This window comes from Oncorhynchus masou, unplaced genomic scaffold (assembly GCF_036934945.1).
Source record: "Oncorhynchus masou masou isolate Uvic2021 unplaced genomic scaffold, UVic_Omas_1.1 unplaced_scaffold_2341, whole genome shotgun sequence".
In the NCBI taxonomy this organism is placed as follows: Eukaryota; Metazoa; Chordata; class Actinopteri; order Salmoniformes; family Salmonidae; genus Oncorhynchus; species Oncorhynchus masou.
This window is the reverse complement of record NW_027008803.1, coordinates 14,889-38,658: the sequence shown is the minus strand read 5'-3', so window position 1 is coordinate 38,658 and position 23,770 is coordinate 14,889. Positions and strand designations below refer to the sequence as shown.

Sequence of the window (23,770 nt, the reverse complement as noted above, 5' to 3'; positions counted from 1 at the left end):
TTTTCCTGACACCACACGCCGAGGGCCCTCACCTCCTCCCTGTAGGCTGCCTCGTCGTTGTTGGTAATCAACAAGGACCCGATCCCCGGGTGACCAGAGGAGGGGGACGTGTGAGCCCACCAAATTAACCTGTCTCTAACCTCCAGCAGAACATACACCCGTCCCGCTGGACACTGTGGTGGAGTAGGCTCAACACGCGATGCTCGCTCAATGTCTGCGTCCACCTCCCACCTTACAGGTGCCACTAGACAAGAAGCCGGGAGGATGGGCGCAGGATCAATGGCCCGCTCCTCCGTATCATATAGTCGGGACAGTGCGTCGGCCTTAGTGTTAGGGAGCCTGGTCTATAGGAGATGGTAAACCTAAATCGGGTGAAAAACATGGCCCACCTTGCCTGACGAGGGTTCAGTCTCCTCGCTGCCCGAATGTACTCTAGATTCTGGTGGTCAGTCCAGATGAGAAAAGGGTGTTGGGCCCCCTCAAGCCAATGTATCCACACCTTCAGGGCTCTGACAACAGCTAGCAGTTCCCGATCCCCCACGTCATAGTTTCGCTCAGCTGGGCTGAGCTTCCGAGAAAAGAACGCACAGGGGCGGAGCTTCGGTGGCGCACCCGAGCGCTGGGAGAGCACGGCTCCAACCCCAAGCCTCGGATGCGTCCACCTCCACTATGAATGCCAAAGAGGGGTCCGGATGCGCCAGCACGGGAGCCGAGGTAAAAAGAGCCTTCAGGCGACCAAAAGCCCTGTCCGCCTCAACCGACCATCCCAGACGCGTCGGCCCCCCCTTCAGCAGTGAAGTAATGGGCGCAGCCACCTGCCCAAAACCCCGGATAAACCTCCGGTAGTAGTTGGCAAACCCTAAGAACCGCTGCACCTCCTTTACCGTGGTTGGAGTCGGCCAATTACGCACGGCTGCAATGCGGTCATCCTCCATCACCAACCCCAATGTGGAAATGCGATATCCAAGGAAGGAGACGGCCTGTTGAAAGAACGAGCATTTCTCAGCCTTGACGTACAGGTCATGCTCCAACAGTCGCCCAAGTACCCTACGCACCAGAGACACATGCGCGGCCCGTGTAGCGGAATAGACCAGAATATCATCGATGTAAACCACCACACCCTGACCGTGCAGGTCCCTGAGAATCTCATCCACAAAAGATTGGAAGACTGCTGGAGCATTCTTCAACCCGTACGGCATGACTAGGTACTCATAATGGCCGGATGTGGTACTAAACGCCGTCTTCCACTCATCTCCCTTCCGGATACGCACCAAGTTATATGCACTCCTGAGATCCAGTTTTGTGAAAAACCATGCTCCGTGAAATGACTCAATCGCCGTGGCAATGAGAGGTAGCGGGTAACTATACCCCACCGTGATGGAATTTAGACCTCTATAGTCAATGCACGGACGCAGACCACCCTCCTTCTTCTTCACAAAAAAGAAACTCGAGGAGGCAGGTGAGATGGAGGGCCGAATGAACCCCTGCCCCAGAGATTCCGATATGTATGTCTCCATAGCCACCGTCTCCTCCTGTGACAGGGGATACACGTGACTCCTGGGAAGTGCAGCGCCTACCAGGAGATTTATCGCACAATCCCCTCGTCGATGAGGTGGTAATTGGGTCGCCTTCTTTTTACAGAAGGCGATAGCCAAATCGGCATATTCTGAGGGAATGTGCACGGTGGAGACTTGGTCTGGACTCTCCACCGTTGTAGCACCGATGGAAACTTCTACACACCTGCCTGAGCACTCTTCCGACCACCCCTGTAGAGCCCTCTGTTGCCATGAAATCCTGGGGTTGTGACGGGCCAACCAGGGGATCCCCAACACCACCGGAAACGCAGGAGAATCAATGAGGAAGAGACCGCAGGAGGGTCATGAGACCTCCTCATGACCCTCCTGCGTAACCATACCCAGTGGAGCCGTGGTCTCCCTGACCAGTCCTGACCCTAATGGTCGGCTATCTAAGGCGTGCACTGGGAAGGGTTTGTCAAGCTGAACAAGGGGAATCCCTAACCTGTTCGCTAAACCACGGTCAATAAAATTCCCCGCCGCGCCTGAGTCTACTCGCACCTTATGCCGGGAAAGAGTGGAAAATTCAGGAAAAACAATCAATACATACATGTGACCAACAGGGGGCTCTGGGTGAGCCTGGTGCCGACTCACCTGAGGTGTCCGGGCAGTGCTCGGCCTGGCGTCTCGACTCCCGGGGGGACCCCCCCAGCACCGGTCTGCAGTGTGCCCTCTGTGACCACAGCTGGCACAGGAAAGGCCCCCTCCTCCGGTCGCCCTCGCTGCAGCACCTCCTAGCTCCATGGGTGTTGGAGTGGTGGAGCTGGAGGATGGAACTGACAGAACCCGATCTGGACGTCCGCGGGTCGCCAGCAGGTTGTCCAACCGAATGGACATGTCGATCAATTGGTCCAAGGACAAGGTAGTGTCTCTACAGGCCAGCTCCCTATGGACGTCCTCACGCAAACTACACCTATAGTGATCGATCAGGGCCCTGTCGTTCCATCCCGCGCCAGCAGCCAAGGTCCGGAACTCTCGAGCAAAGTCCTGAGCACTCCTCTTCTCCTGCCTCAGATGGAACAGCCGTTCACCCGCCGCTCGACCCTCAGGTGGGTGATCGAACACGGCCCGAAAGCGGCGGGTGAATTCTGGGTAGTGGTCCCTCGCCGAGTCAGTATCGTTCCATACCGCGTTGGCCCACTCCAGGGCTTTATCTGAGAGGCAGGAGACGAGGGTGTTCACGCTCTCACCTCCCGAAGGAGCCGGACAAACAGTCGCCAGGTATAAGTCCATCTGGAGTAAGAAGCCCTGGCACTCGGCCGCCGTCCCATCGTACTCCCTCGGGAGGGCGAGTCGAATCCCACTGTGCTCAGGCAATGAAGGAGAGGGTAGTGGTACTGGTTGGGGTGTGGCTGATAACGGTGTGGGAAGGCCACCTCTCTCCCATCTCTCCATCGTCGCCATCACCTGATCCATGGCGGTCCCCAGCCGGTGTAACACTGCCGTGTGGTGAGAGGTGTAGGAGTCAGGCGCAGGAGAGCAGGGATTTTCTTTGAGAAGCAGATGAATGTCCAAACAACGCGCTCGGAGGAAAACAAACTCGTGTCAGTACACGGAGGAACAACCACAGTCCCGACACTACATACATATGCGTCAAATGCGAAAATAATAAACCACATAGAATACTGAACGCTAATACTCACAAGCTTAATCCTGCACGAATTACGGCAGGTAACAGGTGCCCTATATACCCACAGAAATCAAAGCAATTGAAACCAGGTGTGAAAAGGAACACAGACAAAACAACCAGAAAAAGAAAAAGGGATCGGTAGCGGCTAGTAAACCGGCGACGCCGAGCGCCGCCCGAACAGGGAGAGGAGTTACCTTCTGTAGAAGTCGTGACAGCTATACATGACTATTAACATGTTTATTATTATTATTAGTCCTGTTAACAGCAGTAATAGCAGTATTAAGATGCCCTTCACAGAACTTGTGGCAAAATAGTTTTTTGTTTGGTATGGCTGATATTAGCTATATAAGCCATAATATTTGGGCTAGTTACAGTTGAAAAAATAGTGGCTTGTCCATAGTGAAGGCAAAGGAAACTACAGTTTGGCAAGTATCCATTCAGCTTGGGGGATTTTAACATTCAATTTAACCACTTCTCTGCTGTGTGTCAAATAAAGTGCTTTGTGTGTTCACAGATCAGTACGTCCTGATCAGAGGTCTGCCATGGATTCCCGTGAGGAGAGGCACGTTGTAGGACCGCTTGTACACAGTTAATTTGAAATGCAAATCTGACTCAACGGATGTTGTCATCATCAACCAACATAGTTAATTCTCCTCCAGTGCTACCAACAGTATTTTTTTCCAGAAGGGACAGAATTTTCAGAGCGGATCACAATCCCACTTGTGATTGGTAGATGATTTTTGTCTTCTAACGTTGCTTTATTAAACTTGGAATATACTCCATGAGTTAATGCTCAAGAGGAGAAAATGAAGCACCGCTCAACATATGGGGTGGCAGGGTAGCCTAGTGGTTAGAGCTTTGGACTAGTAACCGGAAAGTTTCAAGTTCAAACCCCCGAGCTGACAAGGTACAGATCTGTCGTTCTACCCCTGAACAGGAAGCTAACCCACTGTTCCTAGGCCGTCATTGAAAATAAGAATTTGTTCTTAACTGACTTGCCGAGTTAAATAAAGGTAAAATAATTAAATAAATAAAAATATGCTAAGTGTAACTGGTAATAATCCCTGGTTTTCAGTGATCACAACTCTAACCCAATCAACCATATACACTTATAGCACATAAAGTAAGCATTTTGTCTTTATGACAGACTTTTAAGTCACAGGCAACGTTTTGTTGCTCTCGGAAGAAAAACCTCAATTTGTCAGTTAAGTTTTTTGTTACATTGAATGTTATTGGTAACTATCCACAACTCTAGGATCCCAATGTTAAAATAGGGACCTTTCTTTTCCATTTCCTGGTTTCAGTTTTGGTGGTTTTCTTCCGACAGCAAGGAGGATGCAAGCTGGGTTGCACCTTTGCACGACTAGCAAAACTTAATTATGTACCAACAGTGAATTACAGGCATAAAGTAAATAAGGCTACAAAGCACCAATACTTTATTTTGCACAACTCCCTATCAGCGTAGATCAGCTTCAACTGTCTAAGAAGTTGTATTTCTGTTAAGCTTGAAATTAATGTTCAACTGCACTACAAGTGTTGCAAATAGTGCTGTTTTTTAAAAGTCCAGTGTGGAGTACACTGTGCCAAAATGAGTCTCTCTGGGGAGTATGAAGGGGGAAGAACTCCCTCTAGTATCTGTGAAGATACCGAAGAAGAAGCCACTGCTTCTGGAATGAGTTTCTCAGGGACTGAGGGAGCGATGTCCCCTAAACTAAGTTTTCCTGCCCAACAGGACACTGACAGGGAGCTTAAGAGGTAAGATCATCAAATAGGTAAGTGTGAAGAAGCTAATATTTTGTCAAAACTCTTGTACGAACCAGTTTTGGTTGCGAAGAATGGATAATATTAATTTATTTGTACATAATGTTTCCGCCATCGTGACCGAAAAGAGGTTCTGGACATCAGAACAGCAATCACAAACCTCAATTTTGATGAAGACTTTTACTTCAATGAGTCTTTAGTGCAAGACATGCATACTGATCACCAGGGACTAGACCCTAATCCCCGACACTTGGAAGAGAAAAATATGTCACTATAGGGGCCGCTGTGCGGGCACCCTTATGAAACTACGTTGGCAAGTGGATAGACCGCCTCTACCATCCATTCTATTGGCGAACGTGCTATCTTTGGAGAATACGGTTCCTTCGGGAAAGTATTCAGACCCCTAGACTTTTTTCACATTTTGTTACATTCCAACCTTATTCTAAAATGGATCAAATTTGTTAAAATCCTCAGCAACCTACACACAATACCCCATAATGATAAAGCAAATTTTATGGCAAATTTTGAACAAAAAACAGAAATGCCTCATTTACATAAGTATTCAGACCCTTTGCTATGAGACTCGAAATTGAGATGAGGTGCATCCTGTTTCCATTGATCATCCTTGAGGTTTCTACAACTTGATTGGAGTCCATCTGTGGTAAATTTAAATTGATTGGACATGATTTGGAAAGGCACACACCTGTCTATACAAGGTCCCACAGTTGACAGTGCATGTCAGAGCAAAAACCAAGCCATAATGTTGATGGAATTGTCCGTAGAGCTCCGAGACAGGATTGTGTTGAGGCACAGATCTGGGGAAGGGTACCAAAACATTTCTCCAGCATTGAAGGTCCCCAAGAACACAGTGGCCTCCATCATTCTTAAATGGAAGAAGTTTGGAACCACCAAGACTTCCTAGAGCTGGTTGAATGGTCAAACTGAGCAATCGGGGGGAAAGTGACCAAGGGAGGTGACCAAGAACCCGATGGTCACTCTGAAAGAGCTCTAGACTTCCTCTGTGGAGATGGGAGAACTTTCCAGAAGGACAACCATCTCTGCAGCACTCCACAAATCAAGCCTTTATGGTAGAGTGGCCAGCCGGAAACCACTCCTCAGTAAAATGTACATGGCAGCCGCTATGAGTTTGTCAAAAGGCACCTGAAGACCCTCAGACCGTGAGAAATAAGATTCTCTGGTCTGATGAAACCAAGATTGAACTCCAGACTCTGGCTGGGCCACTTAAGGACATTCAGAAACTTGTGCCGAAGCCACTCCGTTGTCTTGGCTGTGTGCTTAGGGTCGTTGTCATGTTGTAAGGTGAATCTTCTACCCATTCTGAGGTCCTGAGCGCTCTGGAACAGGTTTTCATTGAGGATCTCGCTGTATTTTGCTCCTTTCATCTTTCCCAGTCCCTGGCGCTGAAAAACATCCCCACAGCATGATGCTGCCACCACCATGCTTCCCCATAGGGAGGGTGCCAGGTTTCCTCCAGACTTGATGCTTGGCTTTCAGGCCGAAGAGATCGATCTTGGTTTCAGCAGACCAGAGAATCTTGTTTCTGACGGTCTGAGTCTTTAGGTGCCATTTTGGAATAAGGCTGTCAGGTCATAAAATGTGGAAAAGGTCGAGGGATCTGAATACTCTTCCAAATGCACTGTATTACCTTAACTACCTCGTACCCCTTGTGCACATTGACTCGATACCGGTACTCCTTGTACATAGCCTCGTTATTGTTATTTTATTGTAAACACTGCGTTGTTGGGGAAAGGCTCGTAATTTAAGCATTTCATGGTAAAGTCTACACCTGTTGAATTCGGTGCATGTGACATACAATTTTATTTTGTCATTATTTCATTCAAAACAGACATTTTGTTGGAGATAAATGTACTAGATCACCAACCTATACCTAGCTGTATGTGCATTGACTGGTGACAAATAAGTAACCAACCTTAAAAATAACAAATAAAAATAAAAATCTAAAATGTGTGCAAACTCACCTATGTTGGATATTCAAATCCTGCCTTAAACAGGTTCATGACAGACCGACCAGTCTCACCTGCACCTAGTGGTGTCTCCATGAAGAGTGGTCAGTCGATGGGAAATCCTATTCTCTTCAAGGAGGGAGAATTATCCACTGGGCAAAGGTGAACTGAGACATAACATTGTGTTTGATTATGGTTTTTCCTTTTATTTAGCATCTTCTGTATAGATAAAGACTTATGTTATTGCTCTCTGTGCTCATTTCTACCCATCAGTATCTCTGAGGAGAATGACCAGTCAATGGATCACCAACCCAGAGTCCCTACTGATGTTATTGCTCTCGGTGCTCATTTATACCCATCAGTATCTCTGAGGAGAATGACCAGTCAATGGATCACCAACCCAGAGTCCCTACTGATGTTATTGCTCTCTGTGCTCATTTTACCCAGCAGTATCTCTGAGGAGAATGACCAGTCAATGGATCACCAACCCAGAGTCCCTACTGATGTTATTGTTCTCTGTGCTCATTTTACCCAGCAGTATCTCTGAGGAGAATGACCAGTCAATGGATCACCAACCCAGAGTCCCTACTGATGTTATTGCTCTCTGTGCTCATTTTACCCAGCAGTATCTCTGAGGAGAATGACCAGTCAATGGATCACCAACCCAGAGTCCCTACTGATGTTATTGTTCTCTGTGCTCATTTTACCCAGCAGTATCTCTGAGGAGAATGACCAGTCAATGGATCACCAACCCAGAGTCCCTACTGATGTTATTGTTCTCTGTGCTCATTTTACCCAGCAGTATCTCTGAGGAGAATGACCAGTCAATGGATCACCAACCCAGAGTCCCTACTGATGTTATTGTTCTCTGTGCTCATTTTACCCAGCAGTATCTCTGAGGAGAATGACCAGTCAATGGATCACCAACCCAGAGTCCCTACTGATGACAAAGTGTAAGTTATAACAGTTTGCACAGCATCCTATCTATTTTCAATACATTTTATTCACCAGTCATGTGTCTGACATCTGGTACCTTTTTAATCTGTGAATTTCCAGATAATAGGCTCCAATTCATCATTTAGGAAGCCTAAGTTTGCTTGTCATTAGATCCCTTGTCTACAGGACAACATCATTCAGTCTGACATACTAGAAATGTGAATAAAATTGCATGATTACTAAACTCAGCAAAATAAGAAACGTCCCTTTTTCAGGACCCTGTCTTTCAAAGATAATTCTTAAAAATCCAAATAACTTCACAGATCTTCTTTGTAAATGGTTTAAACACTGTTTCCCATGCTTGTTCAATGAACCATAAACAAGTAATGAACATGCACCTGTGGAATGGTCATTAAGACATTAACAGCTTACAGACGGTAGGAAATGAAGGTCACAGTTACGAAAACATAGGACGCTAAAGAGGCCTTTCTACTGACTCTGAAAAACACCAAAAGAAAGATGCCCAGGGTCTCTGCTATCTGCGTGAACGTGCCTTAGGCATGTTGCAAGGAGGCATGATGACTGCAGATGTGACCGGGGCAATAAATGGCAATGTCCGTACTGTGAAACGCCTAAGACAGCGCTACAGGGAGATAGGAATGACAGCTGATCGTCCTCGCAGTGGCAGACCACTTGTAACAACACCTGCACAGGATCGATACATCCGAACATCACACCTGCTGGACAGGTACAGGATGGCAACAATAGCTGCCCGAGTTACACCAGGAACGCACAATCCCTCCATAAGTGCTCAGATTGTCCGCAATAGGCTGAGAGAGGCTGGACTGAGGGCTTGTAGGCCTGTTGTAAGGCAGGTCCTCACCAAACATCACCGGCAACAACGTCGCCTATGGGCACAAACCCACCGTCGCTGGACCAGACAGAACTTGCAAGAAGTGCTCTTCATTGACGAGTCGCTGTTTTGTCTAATCAGGGGTGATGGTCAGATTCGCGTTTATCGTCGAAGTAATGAACGTTACACAGAGGCCTGTACTCTGGAGCGGGATCGATTTGTAGGTGGAGGGTCCATCATGGTCTGGGGCGGTGTGTCACAGCATCATTGGACTGAGCTTGTTGTCATTTCAGGCAATCTCAACACTGTGCGTTACAGGGAAGACATCCTCCTCCTCCCTTCCTGCAGGCTCATCCTGACATGACCCTCCAGCGTGACAATGCCACCAGCTATACTGCTTGTTCTGTGTGTGATTTCCTGCAAGACAGGAATGTCAGTGTTCTGCCATGGTCAGCGAAGAGGCCGGATCTCAATCCCATTGAGCACGTCTGGGACCTGTTGGATCGGAGGGTGAGGACTAGGGCCATTCCCCCCAGAAATGTCCAGGAACTTGCAGGTGCCTTGGTGGGATAGTGCGGTAACATCTTACAGCAAGAACTGGCAAATCTGGTGCATTCCATGAGGAGGAGATGCCCTGCAGTACTTAATGCAGCTGGTGACCACACCAGATACTGCCTGTTACTTTTGATTTTGACCCCCCCTTTGTTCAGGGACACATTATTCCATTGCTGTTAGTCACATGTCTGTGGAACTTGTTCAGTTTATGTCTCAATTGTTGAATCTTGTTATGTTCATACACATATTTACACATGTTAAATTAGCTGAAAATAAGAAAATGAACGCAGTTGACAGTGAGAGGACATTTCTTTTTTTGGTGAGTTCATAATAGTGAGACCCAAGGTACCCAAGTTTTAGTGTAGCTATCAGGAGATGCAGATAACGTTGTCTCCCAGTAAAATGCACCAAATGTTGTCCTATAATCTTCACTTCGCCTACCAAACGATAGAATGTCAAACTCTGTACTGTTTCATCATTGATCACATCCAGATTAGAGTTTAGTTATATTATAAATGTTTACCCAAATCAATTTAATTAAATTCAACAAGGAACATGTATCTTTCTTTTCCACCTATAGGTACCCAACAGAAGTTCAGGAGAAAATTAAACCCTACTTGAAGAATAGGACATATTCTTTATTTGAGGGCATTGAAGATCAAGGAAAAACGACACCTCTTAATGACATCTACACAGAGCTCTACATCACACAAGGTGGAATTGGAGAGGTCAAAAATCAGAATGAGGTGAGACAGATTGAGACAGCATGCAGTTGTCAAGTAGAACACGAGACATCAATCCAACTCAATGACATCTTCAAACCCTTACCTGGACAAGACAAGCCTATCAGAACAGTGCTGACAAAGGGAGTTGCTGGCATTGGAAAAACAGTGTCTGTGCTGAAGTTCATGTTGGACTGGGCTGAAGGAAAAGCAAATCAAGACATCCAGATCATCTTTCCACTTCCTTTTCGGGATCTGAACTTGATGAAAGATACAAATCAAAGTCTGATAGAACTACTTCATCACTCCTTTATAGAAGCAAAAGAATCCAAAATCTCAGAAAACAAAAATATTGTGTTTGTTTTTGATGGTCTGGATGAATGTCGCCTTCCTCTAGACTTCCAGAATAATAAGATCTGCTGTGATGTCACAGAGTCAACTTCAGTGGATGTTCTTCTGACAAACCTCATCAAAGGGAATATGCTTCCCTCTGCTCACATTTGGATAACATCCCGACCTGCAGCAGCCAATCAGATCCCTCCTGAGTGTGTTGACCAGGTGACAGAAGTACGAGGATTCAATGACCCACAGAAGGAGGAGTACTTCAGGAAGAGAATCTCTGAGGAGGACCTGGCCAGCAGAATCATCTCACACATAAAGACATCAAGGAGCCTCCACATCATGTGCCACATTCCAGTGTTCTGTTGGATTTCAGCCACTGTCCTAGAGAGACTATTGACTGAAACAGAGAGTCGAGAGATCCCCAAGAATCTGACTCAAATGTACGCGCACCTCATGATCTTCCTGTCAAAACTGAGGACTCAGAAATATCCTGTAGAGCATGCCAACGATTCTCACTGGGATAAAGAGATGATTCAGGCACTGGGAAAATTGGCTTTTCAACAGCTAGAAAAAGGCCATCTGATATTCTATGAGGAAGACCTGAGAGAGTGTGGCATTGACATCAAGGATGCGTCTGTGTACTCTGGAGTGTGCACTCAGATCTTCAGAGAAGAGTCTGGGCTTAACCAGATGAAGGTGTACTGCTTTGTACATCTGAGTATCCAGGAATTTCTGGCTGCACTATATGTGTTCCTCATGTTCACTAACAACAACAACAATCTGATGGCTAAAGAGAAATCTCACCGCAAAAACAGTCTATATGAAGATGCAGTGGACAAGGCCTTGCAGTTTGAAAATGGCCATCTAGACCTTTTCCTCCGCTTCCTTCTAGGCCTTTCACTGCAGTCCAATCAGCATCTCCTACAAGGCCTACTGATACAGACAGGAAGCAGATCACAGAGCAACAAGGAAACAGTCAAGTACATCAAGGAGAAGATCAGGAAGAACTTCCCTCTGGAGAGCTGTATCAATCTGTTCCACTGTCTGAATGAACTGAATGATCATTCTCTAGTGGAGGAAATCCAAAGCTACCTGAGATCAGGAAGTCTCTCAAAAACTAAACTCTCATCTGGACAGTGGTCAGCTCTGGTCTTCATGTTGCTGACCTCCGAGAAGCTGGATGTGTTTGACCTGAAGAAATACATCAGATCAGATGCGGCTCTTCTCAAACTTCTCCCAGTTGTCAGATCCTCTAGAACAGCCCTGTAAGTGCTTAGTCAAATTGATTTCCAAACAGCATGCTAATGTAACATAATAAAGAACATCAGTTTGAATGACGAGTTAGGCTGACAATTCAGTCCCAAACGTGGCATTTATTTGTGGGCACCTGGGTATCTTAAGATGCAACTATGTTTTCCACAGGCTGAACGAATGTAAACTCACCAAGACAAGCTTTGAGGCACTCGTTTCTGTTCTCAAATCAAACTCATGCTGTCTGAGAGTACTGGACATGAGTGGCAATAAACTCCAGGATTCAGGAGTGAAGCTGCTCTCTGCTGGACTGGAGGATCCACACTGTAAACTGGAGACATTGAAGTGAGTGACTTTGTATTGAAGGAATTTTATTCCTCTATTTTAATTCCCAATTAAAATTAAACACTCTGTCAATTCATAAGAATTTGTAAGATAGGAATGGACAGAGCCTGGTCTTAAAGTCAAATAGCAGCCTTTATTCAAGAGTGTACTCCCGCAATACAGGTTACCACAGGTTATAAACTGAAAATGACGTCATTAGTTCCAATACCACCCCGCGCCATCTCCATTCCAGTACAAAGGCTGTATCTCGAGCCTTCCCACATCCGTCTCCCTACCAATTTAATATAATTTACGAGTCAAGGTTTTCTCGTGTAGATAAGCATTCTAGCCAGTCTGATTAATTTGTACCAAGGAACAGATAGTCATTGTTCTAAACTCTTGACCACATTCACACATTATATTCGGTACTGGGATCAGATAAGAAAATTCATACATATACAGTAACATTTAGTATTCTGATTAGTACATCCTGATTGAAATGTATACATAATTAGTCATTATAGATAAAAATTCCCTTAACACTTTGTGACTGTCTCCACTGCAAAGTGAAGTGGATGTTGGAGATATGAAGACGTACATTCTTCATGTTGTAAATGTAGTTATAGATGTGGGTTACTAAGCCACATTATCTCTCCAGGTTGAATGATTGCAACCTAACTGACAAATCCTGTGAGGTGCTGGCTTCAACTCTCAGCTCAAACACCTCAAGTTTGAGAGAGCTAGACCTGGGAGGAAATGAACTCCAGGATTCAGGAGTGAGATTCATCTGTGCTGGACTTGAGAATCCACAATGTAAATTGGAGACACTGAGGTAAGGCTAACCCTCACAGAGTTTAACTTACATTTCACTTGGTCCTGGATTTAATCCAAGGCAGTGCACTGGACAGCTGACAGTGTGACTTTCAAAGCCCATTTATGTTCAATCGACATGCGCTACATTTAGAGTGAATGCGATTTCCACAAACATTGGGATAATGTTGTCAGCATTGTCGGCTGTCCAGTCTCTGCTCAAAACGTGGATTAAATTCCAACCTTTGTCTCTGATGTCATAATTGGGACTTGGTCTCTGATGTCATAATCAATGACAATTGGTCAGTTTTTTATCATTAGTTGTATCATCTTTAGATGCTAAACTGACATTTTCTGTAATATTTTATACTGTGTAACTTTTCTGCCTCACTTTCCACAGGCTGGCAGGCTGCAGCATCACAGAGGAAGGCTGTGCTTCTCTGGCTTCAGCTCTGAGGTCAAACCCCTCCCACCTGAAGGAGCTGGACCTGAGTGGAAATACTCCAGGAGACTCTGGAGTAAAGCTGCTCTCTTCTGTACAAGAGGATCCCCTCTATACACTGGAGACACTGCGGTGAGTTTTTTTAAGATCACAGTTTTATGAACACAGTAATATAGTGAACAATTAGTCATTAGCCATTGTAGACATCCAGACACCCGGATCATATTCATTTGTGCAAACTGTAGCGAAGCATTTTTCAACACATGTTAGTTTCTTATTGGACAAGTTCAGGTGGTTCCTGCCTATTTTGTTCAGTGTTCTTCTCTTTAGTGTCTAGTGAATACGACCCCTATATGTCTAAGCTGCTATATGAGGACTTAGAGCCACTTCCCTTCTTTCCTTCCCAGGTTTAATGATTGACAGCTCACAGATTCAGTGAAGGAATGGCCTCAACTCAAAATCCTTGGTTGTGGGAGTGCGCTGCAGTTAAATGCTTCTGGGACAGTTACAAAATTAATTTCAAAGTGCGTGAATGTAAATATTCAATGCTTCGAATCAACAATGATAGCTCCTTTTTAATCGCTCAATCAATCAGAGAGCCCTGGTGAAGTGGTGCCAGGAAAATACCTCTCCCTCAACCAATGCATCACTGGGGGCACACTGCCTGCCCTCCGGGACAACTACAGCACCCGGTGTCACAGGTTCTCAACAACCTTATTGTCTTCCTAGTAACTCTGTTGTACATCTTACCAGACTGGTAGCTTTATTTCAGTGTATTTGATGTCTGGATTGTCATGTGTGTTGTACTAATTGCTTGGATTTTTATTGTAGCATTCTTGGGTTTTTGAAAAGCATGTTACAAATATATATATTTTTCATTATAGTAATGTAGAATTATTCAAATTGTATGTAACCCTGTTTTAATCTTTGATATACTGTATATTCAAAATTAATAATACAAATTAATAATAGTCCAATTGATTGAATATAAGTAGTATTTAATTTTAACAGTAAAATGAATAATAGTAGTTAGTTATTCCTATTGCCGTGTATGACTTGGGGCGCTATTCAATCTGTATAACTGAAGCGGTACATATTGCACTATAGAAATGTAAAGGTCATTTCCCACTGAGCCGACATATTCAGCATTTACCCCCCCCCCCCCCCAAAAAAAAATCTTTGAATAGTTTATGTCCTTACAAGTAACTCTGCTGTACGTCTTACCTATCTTTTTATTTCAGTGTATTATAGGCCTCTGTAGTCTTTCTACTATTGAATACTCATTGCTTGGATGTGTTTTTATTGTAGCACCTTGGGGTTTTAAAACAAGTAGCATTTCTTACATTCTATGTGACCCTGTGTGTTAATCTATGGTAACCTGTATTTCAAGTTCCTTAAATATATGAAGTAAAACTGTCCTGTTGCCGTGTGGCATTGTGTCAATCTGTGATTAATTGAATGACTTGGTTTCCAGAGATATGAATGTTTATACTCACATATAACTACATATAGGCCTAACAGTGTGAACTCAATGTCTTTAAAGGGGGCAATCGGCGGCATAAACTATAACTAAGTGGTCACGCTGCCACTGTTTTAGTGAACATTTTTAGGGATGGGGCTGGAGAAATGTAACCGGTATCAAACTCATATTCAGAGTTATGGATGCAATACCTGGTATTAAAATGTAACCATGTTTGAGGCAATAAAGTGTTTGTTTACAATTACATTGTTAACAAACAGAAGTAAAATCAGCTTATATTTTGGGTTATGATTATGTATGACAGTTGAATTAATCTCATGAGTCATTTAAATTATATTCTTGAAGAATACTGTTGTTCCTCAGGGCTCTGTACTAGGTCCTCTCTTGTTCTCTCTGTACACCAAGTCAACTGATTCTGTTATATTCTGTTTATGCTCACATGGTGTATATTACCACTGCTATATGGTATACTGTATATACCATTTATTCTAATGGCACATTGACTTATTGTCCCCCACAATGAAATCAGGAAGGGGGATTATGGAGCTGCCTCTGTTTGTATATTAGTCACAAATGATATCTCAGACACCACTGACCCAATTTGTTTACGAAACTTGGGTGAATGATGTGTCTTGCCATAGTGATTCGGCATTTACAAAATTAACCTGCATTTGAGTCATTTCGCAGACGCTCTTATCCAGAGTGACTTACAGTAGTGAGTGCTTACATTTTCTTAGTACTGGTCCTCTATGGGAATGGAACCCACAACCGTGGTGTTGCAAGCACCATATTCTCTACTAACTGGCCAACTGAGCTACACGGCACTAGGTTACTTAAATTAAGGGAGAATTGATGATGGCACTTATAAAATAATTTGAACATTTTATGTGTGTACAGCTTTGTGCATTTCAAAAACGCAGTTCAGTTGCTGGAAAATGTTTAGTAATGTGAAATGGGAAAGTAGCCTGGATATGCCTACGTCATGAACAGATGTTACTTTTTCGTTGCAAAATGTTTTGTTTTAGTGTGCCTATACTGAACACATCCCAGCCAAGGACTCGATCTTTGGCTATGCAGGAACTTAAACAAAGAAAGACAAGTACTGATTTGTAGAATGTGTATTGTGAAAGCAAGTTTGCGCGGCAGGTATGTCCTCTGAAAGCAGTTTTAATCCTGATGGCTGGCAGTGAATTGAGTCTTTGTGCTGGCAGATGTTTGGAATAAATACGTTATGGGTGTTGTCTGATAGCAGTTGGACCTGTCTTGAACGGTTGAAAAACAACTGAAAGACTTGTTGAACCTGAACGCGGGGTTTTTCCCCCAGAAAAGGACACGAGAAAACGAAGAAAAAAATAATAATAAAGGGTCAATTGGGGACACCAGGTGGATGTGCAACAACAAAGAAACTCCACCGCCTTGTACAGTATGCGGGCTAGTTGTCTGGAAAATGATTTGCAGGAGACAAAAGACAGGTAGGCAATTGTTCTGAATGACCTAAAAGAACATGCACCTCTAGGAAAATAGGCGAGCCTACTGTTAATCTATGTGTTTACAGATATATGTGAAGTTAAAAAGCTATAAAGTACAGCTAACTGCTAGGGCTGTGATGACACTGCAGGGATGGAACATAAATCACAGAAAATAAATGTGGCGCCAGCTGCAGCAGCCTGGTCTCATAGAATAGACGTAACATAATACATGTAAATCTGGGACACTGAAATTAGTATGTGTTACATTTGGTATGGTTACATAAGACACATGATAACTTAAGGCAAAAACAGAAGTAGGGTGGATGGTTTGGTGTATAACGCAAAGGTCTAGCAGCCCAACGGATGTGAGTTGCTTGGGTGTATAATGCGAATGTCTAGTAACACAAAGGATGTGAGTTCAAATCTCATCACGGACTTTAGCTAATTGGTAAATATTTTTGTCTGTAATAAAGCCTTTTTGTTGGGAAAAACTCATTGTGATTGACTGGGCCTGGCCCCCCCAGTGGGTGGGCCTGTGCCCCCCAGGCCCACCCATGCCTGCGCTCCTGCCCAGGTGAAATCCATAGATTAGGGCCTAATTAATTTATTTCAATTGGCTCAGCAAAACCTTTGAAATTGTTGCATTAAAAATTCTGTTCAGTATAACATGTTAGCTAACCCTTCCCCTAACCTGAACCCTTTAACGTAACTCCAAAACTTAACCTTAACCCTAGCCTAGCTAATTATTTGCCAGTGGTAGCCACTTGGCTAGAATTCGTAACATATCATACATTTTGCAAATTGGTAACATATTGTACATTTTCCACATTCGTAACGTATTATACAAAATTGGTGATGGACATTCTTAAAATAATACCGTACGCAACATAACATATCACACTAAATGGTCTGTATTAGAGGTCGACCGATTATGATTTTTCAACGCCAATACCGATTATTGGAGGACCAAAAAAAGCCGATACCAATTAATCGGCAGATTTAAAAAAAAGATTATTTGTAATAATGACAATTACAACAATACTGAATGAACACTTATTTGAACTTAATATAATACATCAATAAAAATCAATTTAGCCTCAAATAAATAATGAAACATGTTCAATTTGGTTTAAATAATGCAAAAACAAAGTGTTGGAGAAGTAAAAGTGCAATATGTGCTATGTAAAAAAAAAAAAACTACGTTTGAGTTCCTTGCTCAGAACATGAGAACATATGAAAGCTGGTGGTTCTTTTTAACATGAGACTTCAATATTCCAAGGTAAGAGGTTTTAGGTTGTAGTTAATATAGTATTTATAGGACTATTTCTCTCTATACCATTTGTATTTCATATACCTTTGACTATTGGATGTTCTTATAGGTACTATAGTATTGCCAGTGTAACAGTATAGCTTCCGTCCCTCTCCTCGCCCCTACCTGGGCTCGAACCAGGAACACATCGACAATGACCACACTCGAAGCAGCATTACCCATCACTCCACAAAAGCCCTGGCCCTTGCAGAGCAAGGGGAATAACTACTCCAAGTCTCAGAGTGAGTGACATTTGAAACGTTATTACCACACACCCAGCTAACGAGCTTGCCATTTCACATCGGTTATACCAGCCATTAGGCTGATAGGCTTGAAGTCATAAACAGCGCTGTGCTTGCGAAGAGCTGCTGGCAAAACACACGAAGGTGCTGTTTGAATGAATGCTTACGAGCCTGTTGCTGCCTACCACCGCTCAGTCAGACTGCTCTATCAAGTCAGACTTAATTATAACATAATAACACACAGAAATATTAGCCTTTGGTCATTATATTGTCGAATTCCGGAAACTATAATTTCGAAAACAAAATGTTTATTATTTCAGTGAAATACGGAACCGTTCGGTATTTTATCTAATGGGTGCCATCCCTATGTCGAAATATCCTTGTTACATTGCACAACCTTCAATGTTATGTCACAATTACGTAAAATTCTGGCAAATTAGTTCACAATGAGCCGGGCTGCCCAAACTGTTGCATATACCCTGACTCTACGTGCAAGAGAAATGACACAATTTCACCTGGTTAATATTGCCTGCTAACCTGGATTTCTTTTAGCTAAATATGCAGGTTTAAAAATATATACCTCTGTGAATTGATTTTAAGAAAGGCCTTGGTGTTTATGGTTAGGTACAGTCGTGCAACGATTGTGCTTTTTTTGCAAATTTGCTTTTGTTAAATCATCCCCCAGCGTTGCATCGATTATATGCAACGCAGGACACGCTAGATAAACTAGTAATATCATCAACCATGTGTAGTTATAACTAGTGATTATGATTGATTGGTTTTTATAAGATAAGTTTAATGCTAGCTAGCTAGCAACTTACCTTGGCTGCTACTGCATTCGCTTAACAGGCAGGCTCCTCGTGGAGTGCAATTGTTTAAATTTTACAAGGCAAGTCAGTTAAGAACAAATTATTTTTTTCAATGACAGCCTAGGAACAGTGGGTTAACTGCCTGTTCTGGGGCAGAATGACAGATTTGAACCTTGTCAGCTTGGGGGTTTGAACTTGCAACCTTCCAGTTACTAGTCCAACACTCTAACCACTAGGCTGCCCTGCCGCCCTGATGTAATCAGGTCGTTAGAGAATTGGACTAGTTAACTGTAAGGTTGCAAGATTGAATCCCCGAGCTGACAAGAAGAAAATCTGTCGTTCTGCCCCTGAACAAGGCAGTTAATTAACCCACCGTTCCTAGGCCGTCATTGAAAATAAGAATGTGTTCTTAATTAACTGACTTGCCTCGTTAAATAAAGGTATAATTGTTTTTTTTTTGATCGGCAAAATCGGTCTCCAAAAATACCAATTTCTGATTGTTATGAAAACTTGAAATTGGCCATTCTGATTAATCGGTCGACCTCGAGTCTGTATCGTGTTTACGTACAGAATAATATGAAATGCTCTGAAAACTGGTTGGCTGAAGTAATATGTTTCTAAACCCTTCTACATTTAATGTGGATGCATTATTATGATCCATTATTATGGATAATCCTGAATGAATCTTGAATAATGTGTGAGAAAGTTATATACTCTACATGACCAGAAGTATGTGGACACCTGCTCGTCAAACATCTCATTCAAAAGTCATGGGCATTAATATGGAGTTGGTCCCCCCTTTGCTGCTACAACAGCCTCCACTATTCTGGGAAGGCTTTCCACTAGATGGTGGAACATTGCTGCGGGGACTTGCTTCCATTCAGCCACAAGAGCATTAGTGAGGTCGGGCACTGATGTTGGGCGATCTGGCCTGGCTCGCAGTCGGTGTTCCAATTCATCTCAAAGGTGTTCGATGGGGTTGAGGTCAGAGCTCTGTGGAGGCCAGTCAAGTTTTTTCACACCGATCTCGACAAACCAACTCTGACCTTGCGGGAGGTCCAGAGAAACTGCATTACGCCAGTGGTCACTATAGGTTTATAATGGGCTGTAGAATAGCAGTGTGGTGTTGTAGCGAATTTGGAGAGCAGCTTGACATGGGACACATACACACACACAGCCTCCGGTCTCCAGGATTCTAAGATCATGTGTTGTAATAGCTGTGCTCACGTAGCCTACTAGCCTAGAAGGATAGTTGCCATATGGGGGAAATAAATACTACTCTTAGTAAAGCACCATGGATAAGGTCATTAATAGTTGCTATTATGCACAGATTTTTTCAAAGTTTTGTCCTAAACTACGCAGCAGAACGTTGTAGTGAAATTGGGACAGGAGTCTGACAGGGACTCAACCCCAGTTCTCTTCACATTCAGAGATGAGAATGTTTTTTGTTTGTGCTCATACCGCACTATGGCCGTTAGAAGAGTGTATGATAGTATGAAATTGCCAGGGGGAAACTTGGGATGTGTGTGTGTGTGCGTGCGTGTGTGAGTTTTTAGATCAGTTGATTGATAAACGTGAGTGTGCAGTGACGCCTGTTCAAACAAGTGTGTTAGATTGTTATATTGATGGCCATTTGTTTTGTTTTTCCCCTACTTTTCACCTCCCACACACACACCTGCATACACACACAACCTGTCCGTCTCTACCTAATACTGTATGTAACCATGGGTTCTCCTTCTGAAAATAATCGGTGGTACAACCTCTTCCTGGTCCTAATACTTATAATATGATGGGTATTATGTGCTAAAAGAGCAAGGATTTCCTTGTTACTGAAGCCAATTCTGAAGTATAGTTTCACCAGTTCATCTAACTCAGGTATTTCAACAGTGGCGCACACAGAGCAACAGGCAACAAGGTAGACATGCAATTAACAAAATCCCCAGTTTTAATCATTAAATATAACTGCAACTTTATTCTCAAAATGTTGACTTTTTTCGCTAAATTAAATTGAGAGTTTATTGATGCAGTGCCTTAGACCGCTGTGCCACTCGGGAGACCACTATTGTGGTGGTTCATTTCTTTACTATCAAATGAGGAGAGAAACTTATCACACAAGTCAGAGTTATACTTAAACTAAATCTTTATTCACTTATTAATAAGGAAAGCATGTCACCCCACACACAAGTTAATGATGTGAGTGCTTTGCAATAACGATTGCTGGTCGACAAACCACACTGAGATGATTCATCGAGAGCCTCTAGACAAACGATATAAATACATTTTATAGCAAATATACACCCCCTTAGTCTACATGACAAACAACAGATGTGTGGAATGGGTCACAAGGTTAGGATTCGTATGAAAGATATATTTTTTAAATTTCACCTTTATTTAACCAGGTAGGCTAGTTGAGAACAAGTTCTCATTTGCAACTGCGACCTGGCCAAGATAAAGCACACATGGAATAAACAAAACATACAGTCAATAATACAGTAGAAAAAAGAACATGTGGTGCCAGGTTAACAAATCCCTCAATGTGATCAAGACAAATGATGATTGTGGACTACAGGAAAAGGAGGTCCGAGCACGCCCTCATTCCACATCAACAACAAACTATCATGGTCCAAACACACCAAGACAGTCGTGAAGAGGGCACGACAAAGCCTATTCCCCCTCAGGAGACTGAAATGATTTGGCATGGGTCCTCAAATCCTCAAAAAGTTGTACAGCTGCACCATCGAGAGCATGAGAATGCTCTGGTTGCATCACTGCCTGGTATGGCAACTGATCATTCCTCGACCGCAATGCACTACAGAGGTTAGTGCGTAAGGCCCAGTACATCACTAGGGCCAAGATTCCTGCCATCCAGGACCTCTATACCAGGCGGTGTCAAAGGAAGGCCATAAAAATTGTCAAAGACTTCAGCCATCCTCGTCATAGACTGTGCTCTCTGCTACTGCATAGCTAGTACTACCAGAGCACCAAGTCTAGGTTCAAAAGGCTTCTTAACAACTTCTACTCCCAGGCCATAAGACTCCTGAACAGCTAATCAAATGGCTACCCGGACTATTTGCATAGCTAGTTAGTTGTTAGTTAAGGGCTTGTAAGCATTTCACTGTAAGGTCTACACCTGTTGTATTCGGCACGTGTGACAAATAACAATTTGATTTGAACGTGTCGGAGGAAACACCGTACAGCTCAGTGACCGAAGTCAGCGTTCATGCGCCTGGCCGTCACAAATAGTCAGTAGAGCGCGATGGGACAAGGACATCCCAGCAGGCCAAACCCTTCCCTAACCCGGACGACGCTGTGCCAATTGTGCGCAGTCTCATTGGTCTGCAACCGGATCAAACCCGGATCTGTAGTCACTCCTCTAGCACTGCGATGCAGTGGCTTAAACCGCTGCGCCACTCGGGAGGCTAGCATATTTTGTTTTGTCGACATTTGGAAGGTTTACCAACAAATTTGCTGTTTCCATCAGGCCTGTCATTACATTTTTTTATCCAAAATGTACTTTGCACACAAAAAAGGTTGGATAGAAACCTGGTTAATTTAGTTATAGATTTGTGTGGATTACTTATTTGCATCATCTCTCTCCAGGTTGAATGAATGCTGGCTTCAACTCTCAGCTCAAACACCTCAATGTAATGGGATTCTTCCGTCGAAGGAGAGGAGGACCAAAATGCTGCGTGGTTGAAATTCATGTTTGTTTTTAATAAGAAATCTATACATGAATAAACTACAAAAGTGTAAATCCAAACCAGTCCTGCGTGGAACAAACACTGACACAGGAGACAATCACCCACAAAACCCAACACCAAACAGGCTACTTAAATATGGTTCCCAATCAGACACAATGACTAACACCTGCCTCTGATTGAGAACCATATCAGGCCAAACACAGAAACAGACAAACTAGACACACAACATAGAATGCCCACTCAGATCACACCCTGACCAAACAAAACATAGAAACATACAAAGCAAACTATGGTCAGGGTGTGACACTCAAGTTTGAGAGAGCTTGACCTGGGAGGAAAGAAACTCCAGGATTCAGGAGTGAGATTCATCTGTGCTGGACTTGAGAATCCACAGTGTACATTGGAGACACTGAGGTAAGGCAACCCTTATGGCGTTTAACTTACATTTCACTTGGTCCTGGATTTAATCCAAGGCAGTGCACTGGACAGCTGACAATGCGACTTTCAAAGGTAATGCTTGAGTCGAGATGCGCTACATTTAGATTGAATGAGATTTCCACAAACAATGGAAACATATTGTCAGCATTCTCACCTTTCCAGTGCACTGCTTATTCAATTCCTACCTTGGTCTCTGATGTCATAATTGGGCCTTGGTCTCTGATGTCATAATTGGGCCTTGGTCTCTGATGTCATAATTGGGCCTTGGTCTCTGATGTCATAATTGGGCCTTGGTCTCAAATGTCATAATTGAAGGCAATTTCAGTTTTTACCATTGATTGTATTGTCTTTAGATGCAAAACGGACATATTTTCTGGAAGTTTTTATATTGTGTATATTTTCTCCCTCACTTTCCACAGGCTGTCAGGCTGCAGCATCACAGAGGAAGGCTGTGTTTCTCTGGCTTCAGCTCTGAGGTCAAACCCCTCCCACCTGAAGGAGCTGGACCTGAGTGGAAATACTCCAGGAGACTCTGGAGTAAAGCTGCTCTCTTCTGTACAAGAGGATCCCCTCTATACACTGGAGAGACTGCAGTGAGTTTTACTGATCAGGTTCATGAGCACACTGATATAGTGATCAGTAAGCCATTGTAGACATCCAGGCACGGGGTCATATTCAACACATGCTAGTTTCTTATTGGACAAGTTCAGGTAGTTCCTGCCCGTTTTGTTCCGTGTTCTTCTCTTTGATGTCTAGTGAATGTGACCCCTATATGTCTATGCTGCTGTATGAGGACTTAGAGCGGCGACTTCGTTCCTTCCCAGGCTTCGTTATTGAATGCTCACTAAGATACTTTGGAGCACTGGCCTCAGATCCAAGTCCTTGATTTGATTAACATGTAAATAGATGTAAATGTGGTCTGATGTTCGTTGATGTGTGCTGTTTCTGTTGCGTGTCAGTGTAGTGTGTGTGTTCCATTAGCTTAGTAAAAAGCCCTCCTTTTATAATGACATCATGTTATATCCATCATGTCTATACATATTGACTGTAGTTCAGTGTGTTCTGTTAGCTTAGTAAAAAGCCATTTTACAATGACATGTTATATCCATCATGTCTGTACATATTGACTGTAGTTCA

The 23,770-nt window shown here is 43.5% G+C and overlaps 1 pseudogene; it reads left to right on the top strand.

Moving 5' to 3' along the window:
- Positions 1–23,770, top strand: part of LOC135533370 (NACHT, LRR and PYD domains-containing protein 12-like) — a 41,346-nt pseudogene that overhangs the window by 4,079 nt on the left and 13,497 nt on the right.